A 13,171-nucleotide genomic window follows, 5' to 3' on the forward strand; every position below is an offset into this window, starting at 1 on the left:
TAACTTGTTTCAGTTTTTTATTTAGATTTTTAAACATTGAATAGTAATTTACACAAAGAGAAAAGTATTAAGCAAACAAAGAATGTACGAAGCTGTGAGGACAAATACAAAAAAGAATATGAATAAATGAAAAGTAAAAGTCACCACTAATTTAAAAAGTCCAATATCCATATCCGTACATAACAAGAATTGACAAGATTACACCTGTTGCAATTTTGTGTTTTGGAATTTAATCTGCCTAGGTATGATAATTGATTCTTGTCTCTGAAAGTTCATTATTCTAAGTTTATCAGCGATTTTTTTTCTAATAAGGGAATCAAGAAAGCATTTGTAATCGACAAATTGTTACATTTTCAAGAAATTTAGGAATGTCATGCAATCAAGAATATTGTTGCCTTAAATAGACAATCAGTTTATTTTAAGTGAATTGTTGGATTGTACAAATAGATACAACAAACTTAACTTGGGAAAGCATTTGAAAGACTATTTTGTAATCATACTAACTTCACTAAAACTGAAATGAAGGTCTTTTCCAAACTTAATTTGTTTCAGATCCTTCTCATTTGAAACGCCAGACAAAATACTGATGAAATGGCAAAGAAAACTGAAAGCTGTAGCTTCAATTATAAGAAAACAAAAGAAAGATTTTATATCAGTCACAGGGAAGTTGGGGGTTCACATATAATTATTATAAACCAGCAGGATTAAGTTATTTGATTCCATTTATAATGGAGCACCAAACTAAGCAGAGGGCTAATACAGATATTATATCAGAAGCTGGCAATCTTTTGAATTATATATTTTTCCAGATGAAAAATTTCCCCAAAATATACAAAATGAATAATACTTGACTGGCACAATATTTCAAATTTTGAAAAAAAAATAGTTTTGATGAGTGGCAATTTCCTCTAGTCCTTCAAATGACTTTTTACAGAACTTTAATATGGGTTAAATCAATTAAAATTGTTGAAGAATTATAACTTTTACAGGATTATTTATTTTTATACCAATATTTGGCCATGAAATAGACACTGGGCTGCCTGCCAGTTATACTGCTTTTTCTGGCAAGAGCTTAACGCTGAAATATTGAGTCAAGAACCTGCCCATATGTAGAGTCTTCAAGTTACAACCATTTGTTTAGTGACTGTTCAAAGTTACAACGGCACTGAAAAAGTGATTCATATTTACGACTGCTATAGCATCCCTGTGGTCATGTGATCAAAATAAAAGCCTTTGGCAGGTTGCATGTATTTATGACAGTTGCCCTGTCTTGGGGTCATGTGATCACCATTTGAAACCCCCCCTAGACTGCTTCTGACAGGCAACATTAATGGCGGGAAGCCAGATAAGCTGAATGATTTCATAATTTACTTTAGAACTGCAGCGATTCACTTAGCAACTGTAACAAAAAGGGTTGTAAAATGGGCCAAAATTCACTTAACTGCCTTGCTTAGCAACGGAACTTTGGGCCCAACTGTAGCTGTAAGTTGAGGGCTACCTGTACTATTTTTTATGAATTTAATATTATTTGACACAACCAAAAGAAATAATGTCAAAAATTGATACAGTATGCTATTATTACAAATTATGAAATTGTCTTTCCAGTTTTAAAAGATGCTTGGAACACAGAGTTAAGAAATCCAATAATTGAATTAGACTGGCAAGCGGGGAAGTCAGAGTATTTTCTTTTTTCCTCTAAGCAAGAGTGGCAATTGAAGGTGTTGCATTGGTGGTATTTAACATCTTCTAGATTAGCCTATATACTACCGTACATAATCATTCTTCAAAATATTGGAGGGGCTGTAAACAATAGGGATAATTTTCCTATGTGATGGACATGCAAATATATGTATGTATGTATGTATGTATGTATGTATGTATGTATGTATGTATATTTGGATGATCTGGGAAAAGGGATAATTTAAAAATATCCCAGTATTTTTCAAGGAATTTTCCAGCAAAAGGTTGTTAGGATAGCCTGCTAGAAATCAGCCTGAATCTCTTTAGTTTGGCTAGGGAGTTCCATCCAAGGACTTCTTTTTTTTACCTCATCTCTAGGAAAAACAGCAAATGCTGTGGATCATCCAGCCCTAAAATCCAGAAGTACTATATTTAACAATTTAGTTCCAATTTTTAAACACACGGGGTAGCTAACCAACTGCCTCATCTTGCACTCAGGAACTTAGTAAAAGAATTAAGCTAAATCTCTGGATACAAAAACACGTTGGGGGGGGGAAAGGGAAATTCAGAAACGCAAGAAAAGGCAACAACTGCACAAACAGAATTCCAAATAAAACTACCATTAGATTAGCTAGCTATAAACTTACCTGCTTAATCAAATCTTGGGTTTCAACATGTGTTCTGAGTTTATTGCAAAGAAGCTGGAAAGAAAAAGACCATAGGGGGCTTCCAGATTGGATGTTATTAGACAGGCCTTTTTTTTTTCCTTCTCTACTAGATTTGGTTGCAGCACTTTGAATAACATTTAAGTGGCAGCGAAGAGTTAAGAATGCTGCCACCTAATGACCTTGGGGATTCAGCAGCCAGTTTCCACCACTTATACTGTATACAAAGGACAGGATCTGAGAAAATCTTTTAAGAAAGAAAAAAAAAAAAAAACCTCCAGAAGATGAATTCTCTCTATTCAGGCTATAGAACAGATGCTTGTTTGTTCTACTAAAATCTAGATGTTGTTTGCACCAAGCAAAAGCAAAACATAGAGAAAAATGAATGAAACTATAAATGTCAATAGAATTATCACTCCATTAATCTTGAGAATATTCATCTTCACAACATAGAGCTAACAGCAGATCTTCTCTCTCTCCAGGGTCTTTGTTAGGTTTGCAGTTTGCTCCTGGTCAATGGAAGGACATTCTCAGAAAAAGTCCACCAACTGTATTGAGAATCTGTAACCTAGGAAGAAACAATTGATAAATTATTTTAAAGGCAGTGGGTGGTAGAGGACAGAATCTCAATGAAAAAGATAAGGTAATGCGGCAACAGGTGGCAAATTGTACACATAAAAGTAATATTGTTTTTTTTTCTTCAGATTCCATCTAAATCCTGAAGTTTGGGTTGCTTCCATTGGTTTTTCTTGTACAGTCACTGCACAATAAAGGAACAGGATTCCAATGGCAATACCTTCCACCTTGATAACATCTTGTGCCTTTCTACTAATTTTCCCTGCACTTTTTCTTAGCAGAGAACCACACTTTAGAATGGAAGTCGGAATTGCACAGGGCTTTGGATTTAATAGTGCTTGGAGTGCCTTGTCTGGTAGCATTATGAATCAGATGTGAACATTTCTGTTTTTTACTTAGGAAGCTGACTCACAGACAAGTTAAACCCAGTGTTTGGCAGTTGGGTGGGGGAGAGTTGGTAGTGGTGAAATTTCTCTTTTCCATGTAAACTCCCTCTCAGAGCATGAGCTCAGTTAGCCTGCTAGCTTGTTGAAACATAGCAGAACGCTTGTGCCCTTGATGGGTAGAATTCTTGTTTCATCCTAAAGCCACAAGACTGTAAATAACCATATGAAAGAGAGTGCGTTTTTCTGGAAGATGGAAGTTCCTGTTAATTTTTGAAATGCTCTCAAAATCCACAGTCCAGAAATTATTTAATAGATTCAGTGGATTATAAGATCATTTGAAATGTTCGCTAATTATATTCAAGATATATCACCTGCTAGCTTTCCTGTTGACTATTTAGATCCACAGTCATAGGTTCAAGGAATTGACTTAAGACAGGGGTAGGTAACCTTGGCTTTTATGACTTGTGGGCTTCAACTCCCAGAATTCCTGAGCCAGCATGACTGGCTCAGGAATTCTGGGAGTTGAAGTCCACGAGTCATAAAAGAGCCAAGGTTGCCTACCTCTGATCTAAGATGACACATTTATCATTTATAACAGGGATTCCCAATCTATGGGCTGTGGCCCAGGACTGGGCCGCAGGCTCTTGGCCAGTGGGCTGCAGAAATGGCTGGCTGGTGTGTGCACGCATGGGTGTGCATTTCCCCCCATTTGTGCTAGTGCCCGCGGCCCCATTTGCGCATGCGAGGGGACATGATGGGGCCACTAGCCACTGCAGGGGGTGCATGGCAATTCACACATGCACACAGCGCCAGTGCATGCGCGAACAGGCTGTTAGTGCCGCGCCAATGTGCGTGGCCCCGCACGCCCGTGCATGCGCACACCAATTTTGAATCTGCTCTCCTTCCCTCTGGTCCGCGAGCCTGAAGAGGTTGGAGACCTCTGATTTATAAAATAGTTCTGTAACATTAATTAATAACCTAACAAATAGGTTATAAGTTAGTCCAATAGGAATAAATGCTTTAATTCTCTGATTCTGATTCACCTTTTTATAAATAGAAATGTTATAAACACATATATTCATGTTCAGAAGTTTAAAATTACTTAAAGATAATACGCTGGCTATTTTTAAACTAACATTTATATTACCATTTTTCTGGGGTATTGTTTATCATTAAAAACCTGAAACATATGTTATTATTAAGCAAATAAAAACTTTCCTTAAATGCACCTACATTTAAAGCACAACAGCCGAGTTATCATAGAGACAGGAGAAACCAATAGAAGAGAATATCCAAGAAGGTAGTCCTTGATTTATGACTGGTCACTTAGCAACAATTCAAAGTTGCAACGGACTTAAAAAGTTACTCATGACCTGCCCTTGAAGTTATAACTGCAGCAACCACCCCCTGCAGTCAGGTGATTGCATTTTAGATGCTTGGCAACCAGTTTGCTTTTTAAATTGATTGGACCATCCCGTGGCCACAGGATTACATTTTGCACCCTTTGGATAAGCTGAATTTAGAATTTTCACCATGTGAATCATTTAACAACCGCAACGATTTACTTACCAATTCTGGTGGTAAAACTGAGTCTGGTCTTGTGATTTACAACCTAAATTCTGGGCGCACTCAAATCAAAGACTATGTGCAGCTCACGACTGAAGTGTGTAGTCTTTGGTTGTCTGCTTGCAGACGTTGCATTGCCAACTAGACAACATCTTCAGTGCCAAAGGTGTTTCAGGTAGTGCTAAAGATGTTACCTCGTCTGCTAATGAAATATCTTCAAGCAAACAACCAAACTCAAGAGAGGATTCCATAGAGGAGAATCTGTAACCTCAGCTTACTCATACCAGGATAAAAAGTGTGTGCATGCATTTTGGTTTTTTTTTTAATTTTACTTCCCCAAGACAACTGGCACTGATGCTAAGGCCACTTCCTATGGCCTTTTTACTCCTGAGATTGGGGGAACAGGGGCGTTTTCTATTAGACTGCAGTCTCCCTCAACTTACTTTTTCTTCCTTATTCAATTACATGGGGAAGATCAACGGTGGCACGTATTTTTTTTTCTTGCACCCTCCTCTGTCCCCAAAAGTTGCAAGCTAAGTGTTTTTTTAATGATTCAAGAACTGTCCCCTAGCTGAAATTTTCAGGTCCTACTTTAGGTTACAAGCAGGGCTTTTTTTCTCATAGAATGCCCAGAATGGCATTCCGGCACCTTTTTTGGATAGAACCCTGTACGGTAGGCAAGGTGGGTTGTATGACGTGTGTGAGTTCCGGCACCTTTTTTTTTTTTAACAAAAAAAAGGACTGGTTACAAGTAAAAAAACCAAAACTCTTCAGGTATTTCTGCACAACATAACATTAGGAATACACTTGGGTGATTCCAAGACAGCCATTTTCTCTCAGCCAGCTAACCTCACAGGGTTGCTACAGTGGGGAAAATAGGAGGAGAAGGAGTATTGTGTGTCTTGAGATCTTTATAAAAATAATAAAGAGGGGAAATTAACAAATTGAAAAAGGCAAATTAAGTGAAATCTCTGTAGGTAGAGAGCAATGGGGAAAAAATCAGATTCAATCTTTTGTAGGAAAATCCACATTACTGAATATAGGGTGTATATTTTTAATACTTTTTACCTTTTAGTAAATTGGAATGTACAGTATAGTAATTCTTGTTCACGTCCTATTACATTAGATGAAGCCATAATGTTAAACACTATATAGACTTAATATGCATTACAGAGCACAGAGCCATCTGGCTGGGTGCATGGAAGCCACATCCTAAACCATGGTCAAAGTGCATGAAGCAAGAGAGTATCAAAAGGGCGAAATAATCTTTGTAGCTAAGTCAGAAACAAAGTCTGATGTAGAACTGAGGTGAAAAATCTATGATTCAGAACTCTTCCAAATGTTCTTGCCAATCTGCACTTTTTAGTATGGCAATAGAAAATGATTAAATACACAGGGGGCATCTTAGTTAAATTTAATGTAATTTTTAATCAGTCCAGTTTTTGCCCTGGAGATGCCACTCAAAGACCATTGGCTGAATAAACACTGCATTTCCTAATGTATGAGGGTCACATGGGTTTGAGGATGACACCGAAATGCAAAAAAGTGAATGTATTAAAAAGTGGCCATGTCACCATATAAACTAGTGTGGAACCAGCCACCATGACAGATACCACTGATAATGTGCAATTAATTGTTTGAGACTGCTATGGAGGGCACTAATGAGATGCTATTCACCACTGCCTGACTTCCTACATTCAGTGGGCAGCTGCCATGAAGTCCTAAATTATGAAGTCTTAAATGTCAGACTTGCCTTGGGGTGATAGAGGGTCAAGCTGGATGGGATGTTAAATTGTGTGACAGCAATTAACGGGCTGCTTTAAAGAGCTATAAATAGAAATTACAAGGGTATCCAGAGAAGTGAGACTGCAGTGAATGGGAAGGAAAAGTGGAAGTATGTTCTTCTTTCCTTATTTATCTCCAGATGAAAATAGTCCCATTGAAGGTATCAGCCTAGCATTTCTGAGTGCCAGCAGGAGGCCCATTTAGTGCAAATGCATGTTTCAGTAGAGCAAGTTTTAATGAGACACCACAGAGGAAAGCATTAATCCCTCTCTCGTCACTTCCTGCAGCTCTTCTGCTATTCCCCAGCGTTGCACTTTACAGCAGGGCAGTAAAGGTTAACAGAAACTGGGCCCCCTAAATGGTACATGAAGATGCCTGTGGGCTGTATATTGACTTAGAACAGACATGTTAAACACAAGGCCCGGGGCCCAGATGCGGCCCGCGAAGTGGTTTCATGTGGCCCGCAGAGCCATCCTGGAAACAATGAGGGAACGGCCCCGCTGCCTTGGCCCTGGCCCAGGCTGGCCAGGAGCCAATGTACAATTTTGTGGTGGCCATCTATGCTGAAATGTATTCAGTCTTAGCTCCACAAGGCTGTCTAGAAACAGCGAGGAACCAGCCTGCCTTGTTGGTCCTGCCCCCTGGGTGCATGCTGGGGTGATGTCACCCTTTGTGAGGAATAAAGAAATGGACCATACCTTGGTGCTTGCCTCGGTTCCACCCCCTTCTGCCAGAGACCCTCAGATCTGTCCCACTCCTGCCCAGGTCTCCAAAGGCACCCTTGACGCGAACGATGTAGAGCTGGCCATGCCCACCCAGTAGGCCACACCCACTCCATCCACACCACCCAGTAGGCCGCACCCACCCTGGCCACACACCCCTGCCCCCCCAAGGGCAACCGCAATGCTGATGCAGCCCTCAATGAAATTGAGTTTGACACCCCTGACTTAGAAAATCACACGTGACTAAGAAAACCACATGACCACGACAGGCATAGAGTCTTACTTGACCTTTGGCCATTCACTTACGATTTTACTTCCACCTTCTTTGTTTAATATGTCTTTCATCAAAGAATTTTTTAAAGAACAAAAACAGCACAAATTTTGAACAAAAAAAGAGTAAAGAAAATAATAAAAGAGGCAAAGAGAAAGAGTAAAGAGGGGAAAATTATAAAGAAGCAGCTTCCAATTTTCTTAACAGCAGTTATCTTTGTATTTTACCCTCTCTTTAAAATTACAACATAATTTCCTTCTTTACATATTCTACCCTTTCCAATCATCAAGTCCATAAATTAACAAATTCATTTTTTTTCTTCTTTCAGTAAAAAGTCCATAAGGAGTTTCCAACAGCTAATAAAGGTGGTCATTGTTCTTTCTCTAATCAGACAAGTGCCATCTCTGCTAATTCTGCCATTTTCACCAGCCATGGGAGAGCATGGGCACTTGAGAATCTTTCTATTGTTATGTACACAATACCCTCGCAGCACTTATTATATACAAAAACAATTTCCATAAGTCTTTTCTAATCTTCTATCCATTAATCACAGCAAGAAGAATTCTGGTTTCAACTGAATTTTAACCTTTAATTTTTTTTTCTGGTATAATTGTGTCTATTTGGACCCACAATTTGACTTCCGCCTTCTGTATTAATTCTCCCTGTTTTCCAAGCCAAACCTGAAAATGGCAATCACGTGACTGCAGGACAGGGCAATAGTCATAAATATAAGGACTGGTCACAAAGTTTTTTTTTTAGCCATTGTAACTTTGAACGGTTGCTGCACGAGGCAGTCAGTAAGTGAGGACTACTTGCATTTAGTTTTAAAACGTAATGTTACGTTTTGTTGTATTTCGATTTTCCTAAATATTACCCAACAGCTTTTAATCTGGTTTGGGCTGTACTAAGGAGTGTTGTGGGCCACATGTCTGACACCTCTGTCCTACTGGAACTCAAATGATAAAGGATATGAAACAGGCCTATATATTCTAGAGATCCAAAATCCAAACTATAATAGCCAATCAACCTGAAGAATGCGTGAGGTTAATGACACCCAAGGCAATCAAATACTGTAATCATTTAGTGTTCAATAGTTACTATAAGCACTTTACACAGGTTTACACAGAGATATTAAGCAGTTAGCAGTTTACTGGGGGGGGGGAGATGAAGACCAAGTTACTGTGACGATTCTCACTAAGCGCATAAGACTTAAAAAATGTGTGTGTCCTAGATTGGCTGTAGGACAGAGGCGATAATGCTGGGGGGTGAGGATGTCAATTGACAAAACACACTGACATCATACAGTTAATATGGAAATATGGAACTGCAGTATCTGACTGTAATTACTGTATTTGAGACTCCACCTCTCCCATTACATCTACCTGTCCCATCAGGTCGGCTGTGGGAGCTTGAGTTGGCCAAGGAGCTTCATTCAGTAGGATGCAGAAATGTTTTTTTGCCACGGCACCCAGCCACTGGAACATTTCTCCCGCTTCTCCCCTGAAGTGACATTGGCCCTTAAATCTTGGCTTTACCATTAGGTCTGGGGGATCCTGTGCCAGTGTAGAGCCCATTAAGAAGCTGTATTGTATGTAGAATTAAAATGCACTCTCCCTTTGTTGTTATCATAGTTTTAACAGCTTTAACTTTAAAGGTTTTAATTATACAGTTTTGACGTTGTGTTTTTAATTACGTGCCCCAGCCAGAGTCACAGGCTAAGATGGGCAGCTATATAAATTTAATAAATACATAAATAATGAACAGTACTCTGTGTCCTAGATTGGCTGTAGGACCGGAGGCGATAATGCTGGGGGGGGGGATGTGAGGATGTCAGTTGACAAAATGCCACACTGACATCATACAGGCTCTGCACCTTCTGTCTATGCATTGTGGTTTTACATGCATCTGCGAAAGGGATGGAGCTTATACTGCAATGGCACAATGCCACTTTTGTCATTTTGATGAAATTGCCAGAATCTATGGGCATCTCTCTTTTGGACAAATGACAAGGCAAGTGGATAAAGCAAGATTAGGGTGGGGGTGGTTTGCTGAAGTTGGTTTGAGTGTAAAAAAAATATTAAGAAAATGACAAGAGGATTGATTAATTTTTGGAAAAGAGTCACCTGTCCCCATTTACTGTCTTGTGTATAATGGAGGTAGGTTCTCCTCTGACTAGCTGGCAACATTTTTCTATTGTTCTTCGGGAATTTAACAAGAGGGAATAAAATGAAGTCTTCACCTTAGGATTTGGGAAGCTGATGATTAAACTATCAGATAGGAAGAACAAAGTGATGAAAGGTGCTCGGTGCTCTCCGGGGCTTGGATGCTTTCTTGCAGATGTTTCATTACCCAAACTTGGTAACGTCATCAGTGCTAGTAACATCACAATACTGATGACGTTACCCAGTTTGTGCACTGAAACGTCTGCAAGAAAACAACCAAGCTCAGAGAGCACCAAGGATCCCCTCATTTCAACCCTGAGTTACAAATATTCTCCTTTATTAGGAAATTCCTGAGCCCAATGAACAACAGGCAGGATCTTGTCACTGATTCTCCTAAGCAGAGGACTTTTCTGAAGTGGGGTGAATTGGCAACAGCAGCAAAATACGATAAACTATATAGCAACTATACCAGATTTAGTCCATATTTTCATATTGAAAATCCAGAGAAGTATAAAAGCCTTTGCCTAAATAGGAAGTAGCACAAATCTTACTTGGTGAGTAATTCTGCATGTCTTGCTCTTTAAGCAATGCTTGCAATTTTACAAGGGTTATCAGAAGGATGGAAACGTTCAGAGCCTGCATCAGGGAAACTTGCATATTGCTTGGAAAGTGTCTTGCCTAAGTTTCATATACACTAGAGAAGGCTTCTCCTGTGCCTTTCAAGCTGGAACCGAGCCTCTCCTTTCAGCTGCAGGCTAGAGTGTGTGTGAACGTCCTAGCAAGTCCCCTGTTGTTGGGGCGTAGGCATCTGCAATAAATCTGCAGCAGGGTGGTTGCCAGCTCTCCTGCCTCCTCCTATAATTATCTGCATAGCCGATATTACCACAGTGGGGTAAAGTGCAATGCAGAAATTCCAACTGCAGTCAAGTAGCTCACAAAAAGATCTCCAGCAACTGTTTCATACATTAGCTAACGTATGATTGGCAATTTGATGAGCTTAAGGGCCATGAGGGCTAAGACCCAAGAGATAGCAGCCACAGTACACACTACTGCAGTGTTTCCCAAACTTGACAATTTTAAGGCATGTGGACTTCAACTCCCAGAATTCCACAGCCAGCGTTGCTGGCTGTGGAATTCTGGGAGTTGAAGTCCTCATGCCTTAAAATTGTCAAGTTTGGGAAACACTACACTACTGTATAGGGTTGGCCAGTGATGTTTAGAAAAAGATACCATCATACAACAGCCATTCCTTAGGGCGAGTGTACTACAGCAAGTGTATTGTTGGAATAATGGAAATGACAAACCAGATCAGGGAAAAACCCAGGAAAGATCAGGGGCTCAACAATTAAGCAGAGTACTAAATTAAACTTCCTGGCATAAATGATATGTGCAATAGAGTCTGTGGTTTAATGGCGTTCCTGATGGACCGGAACATAATAAAGATGGAATTTTCTAGACTCTTTTTCATTATTTTTTTGACAAAAAGGTTTCAGAAGAGCTTCTGAGTAACTGCATAATAGGTAGCATCATGGTTTTACGAAAGTTTGATAATGTGGAAAGGCATGCTTCAATGTCTTTTTAAGAGTCACACCCCTGCCTGAAAGTGTTAGGCCTGGGATTGCTTTTAGCATCATTTTTATTTCTTATTGTGTCAATGTTTTGTTGAATTGGAAGCCAACCCTTTGAGGTAGGCCGGACCAAGAAAGAGGCATAAAACTATTTTGATTGAGATTGGCTATAGCAGGGGTAGGCAACATTGGCTCTTTTATGACTCGTGGACTTCAACTCCCAGAATTCCTGAGCCAGCATGGCTCAGCTTGGAAACCTCCCTTTCTCCTCAGCATGGCTGGCTCAGGAATTCTGGGACTTGAAGTCCACGAGTCATAAAAGAGCCAAGGTTGCCTACCCCTGGGCTATAGGAACAAAATTTTGCAAGTCTAAAAGAGCTTTCCTCCCTCCTTCTTTTATATATCATGAATTAGTGAGGTATCCAAGATATTATTGTAACTCTGGGCTTCTCCATTGTTTGTCTACCATGGCAAGTATCTCTCTCTCTCTCCCCCCTACATCAAGGTCATATTCTACTCTACACTGGGGGGAGGGAGGTCATGGTAAGGGCTTTCCAAGGAAATCTGGCTTCCTAATGGCCCCTTCTAGCACAGAAAGGTGCCAGCAAGTGAGCTGCTCACTGTGGTATTTTCAGCCTCACAGCAGTATTGGAAGGAGTTATGCATCCTGAGCCAACCTGAGCATACACAGAATGTTTATGTTAACTGCATTAATTTAAGTAAGATAAAGAGAGCAATAGAAATTCCCCAGTGTTCCACATATTTTAATCAACATATGAAGTTAATCTGTGACTTTAGCACTGGCGACTATCAGACTGTTTTCTTTACGCTGATAATCCAATCCTCATTTCAGTCACTGTCCCTCTGTTTTAGGAAGTCTGCCAAGTATAGTATTTTAATCTGATTATTAGAAATATCCCAAATGTTTCACTCTTCATTAAATAATTTTTCTCCAGGTATCTTTTAACTGCAGTGATAATTTATCCCCATAATTAGATGTAATAGGCTAGCTGGCAAATGAAGTACACACAGTTTGCTGGCTCAAAGATTTTAGTTCTACGCTCTGCTCCCAGAATGGTCAACCAAATCCCAATGGGATATCCAACTGCATCCTCCCACTCATTTCCCAGGCAAGTTCTCTGCCTCCAGTCCTGACAATGAGTCCTCCAACCCTGACAAACAGTAGCAACTGATTATCTAGCTAGCATGCAATCCCAGACTAAAGACCACAGAGTTGGAAATATATCTTTACATTCAGGAACATAACTTAAAAGAGTTTGTTTTCTTTACAACACACACTACATGCTGTTGCCAGCACTGTCCTGAAAAAAGCTTATCTTGTTGACAATGTGCTTCAGTTAGCACAAAAGATGTCAGTTGTAGCTCACTGATATACCAGAAAGCAGATTTTTGGTCAAGATTGTGGCAAAGAAGAAAGCATGGTGTGCATTATTTTCTTTAAAATATCCCCCAAAGCATTCAAAATATTTAACTTTCCCCCATGCCCATCAAAGCCCCCAGGTAATTTCATACTGAGGCTAACTTTAACTTTTATTCTAGGGCTCACTTTTTTTTTATTCTCCCTACTGGAACCAAAGTTGTTTCTGTCCCTTAAAGTAGCATTGTCAGCACCAGATTGCTAACCCATTTTCTCCTTTCTAAATTCTACAACAGATCAGAGGTAGACATGTATTTAGAGTCTGTGGCCCTGAAGGATTGACTGAAATGTGCCCATCTTGCTTAAATCTTTCCAGAAACGAGAGCAAAAGAAATGAGGAAACTGAATTATA

General features: G+C 39.6%; 1 long non-coding RNA gene across 2 annotated transcripts in view; it reads right to left on the bottom strand.

The window, feature by feature from the left end:
* The window catches only part of LOC120318769, a 20,735-nt gene continuing 7,564 nt past the window's right edge, over window positions 1-13,171 (bottom strand). For both annotated transcript variants that reach the window (XR_005559583.1, XR_005559582.1), the window contains exon 2: window positions 1-2,913. This is a non-coding gene — a long non-coding RNA (uncharacterized LOC120318769). The remainder of the gene's footprint in view (window positions 2,914-13,171) is intronic.

The sequence above is a fragment of the Crotalus tigris genome, unplaced genomic scaffold, assembly GCF_016545835.1.
Source record: "Crotalus tigris isolate CLP2741 ecotype Arizona unplaced genomic scaffold, ASM1654583v1 scf7180000020397.568083, whole genome shotgun sequence".
In the NCBI taxonomy this organism is placed as follows: Eukaryota; Metazoa; Chordata; class Lepidosauria; order Squamata; family Viperidae; genus Crotalus; species Crotalus tigris.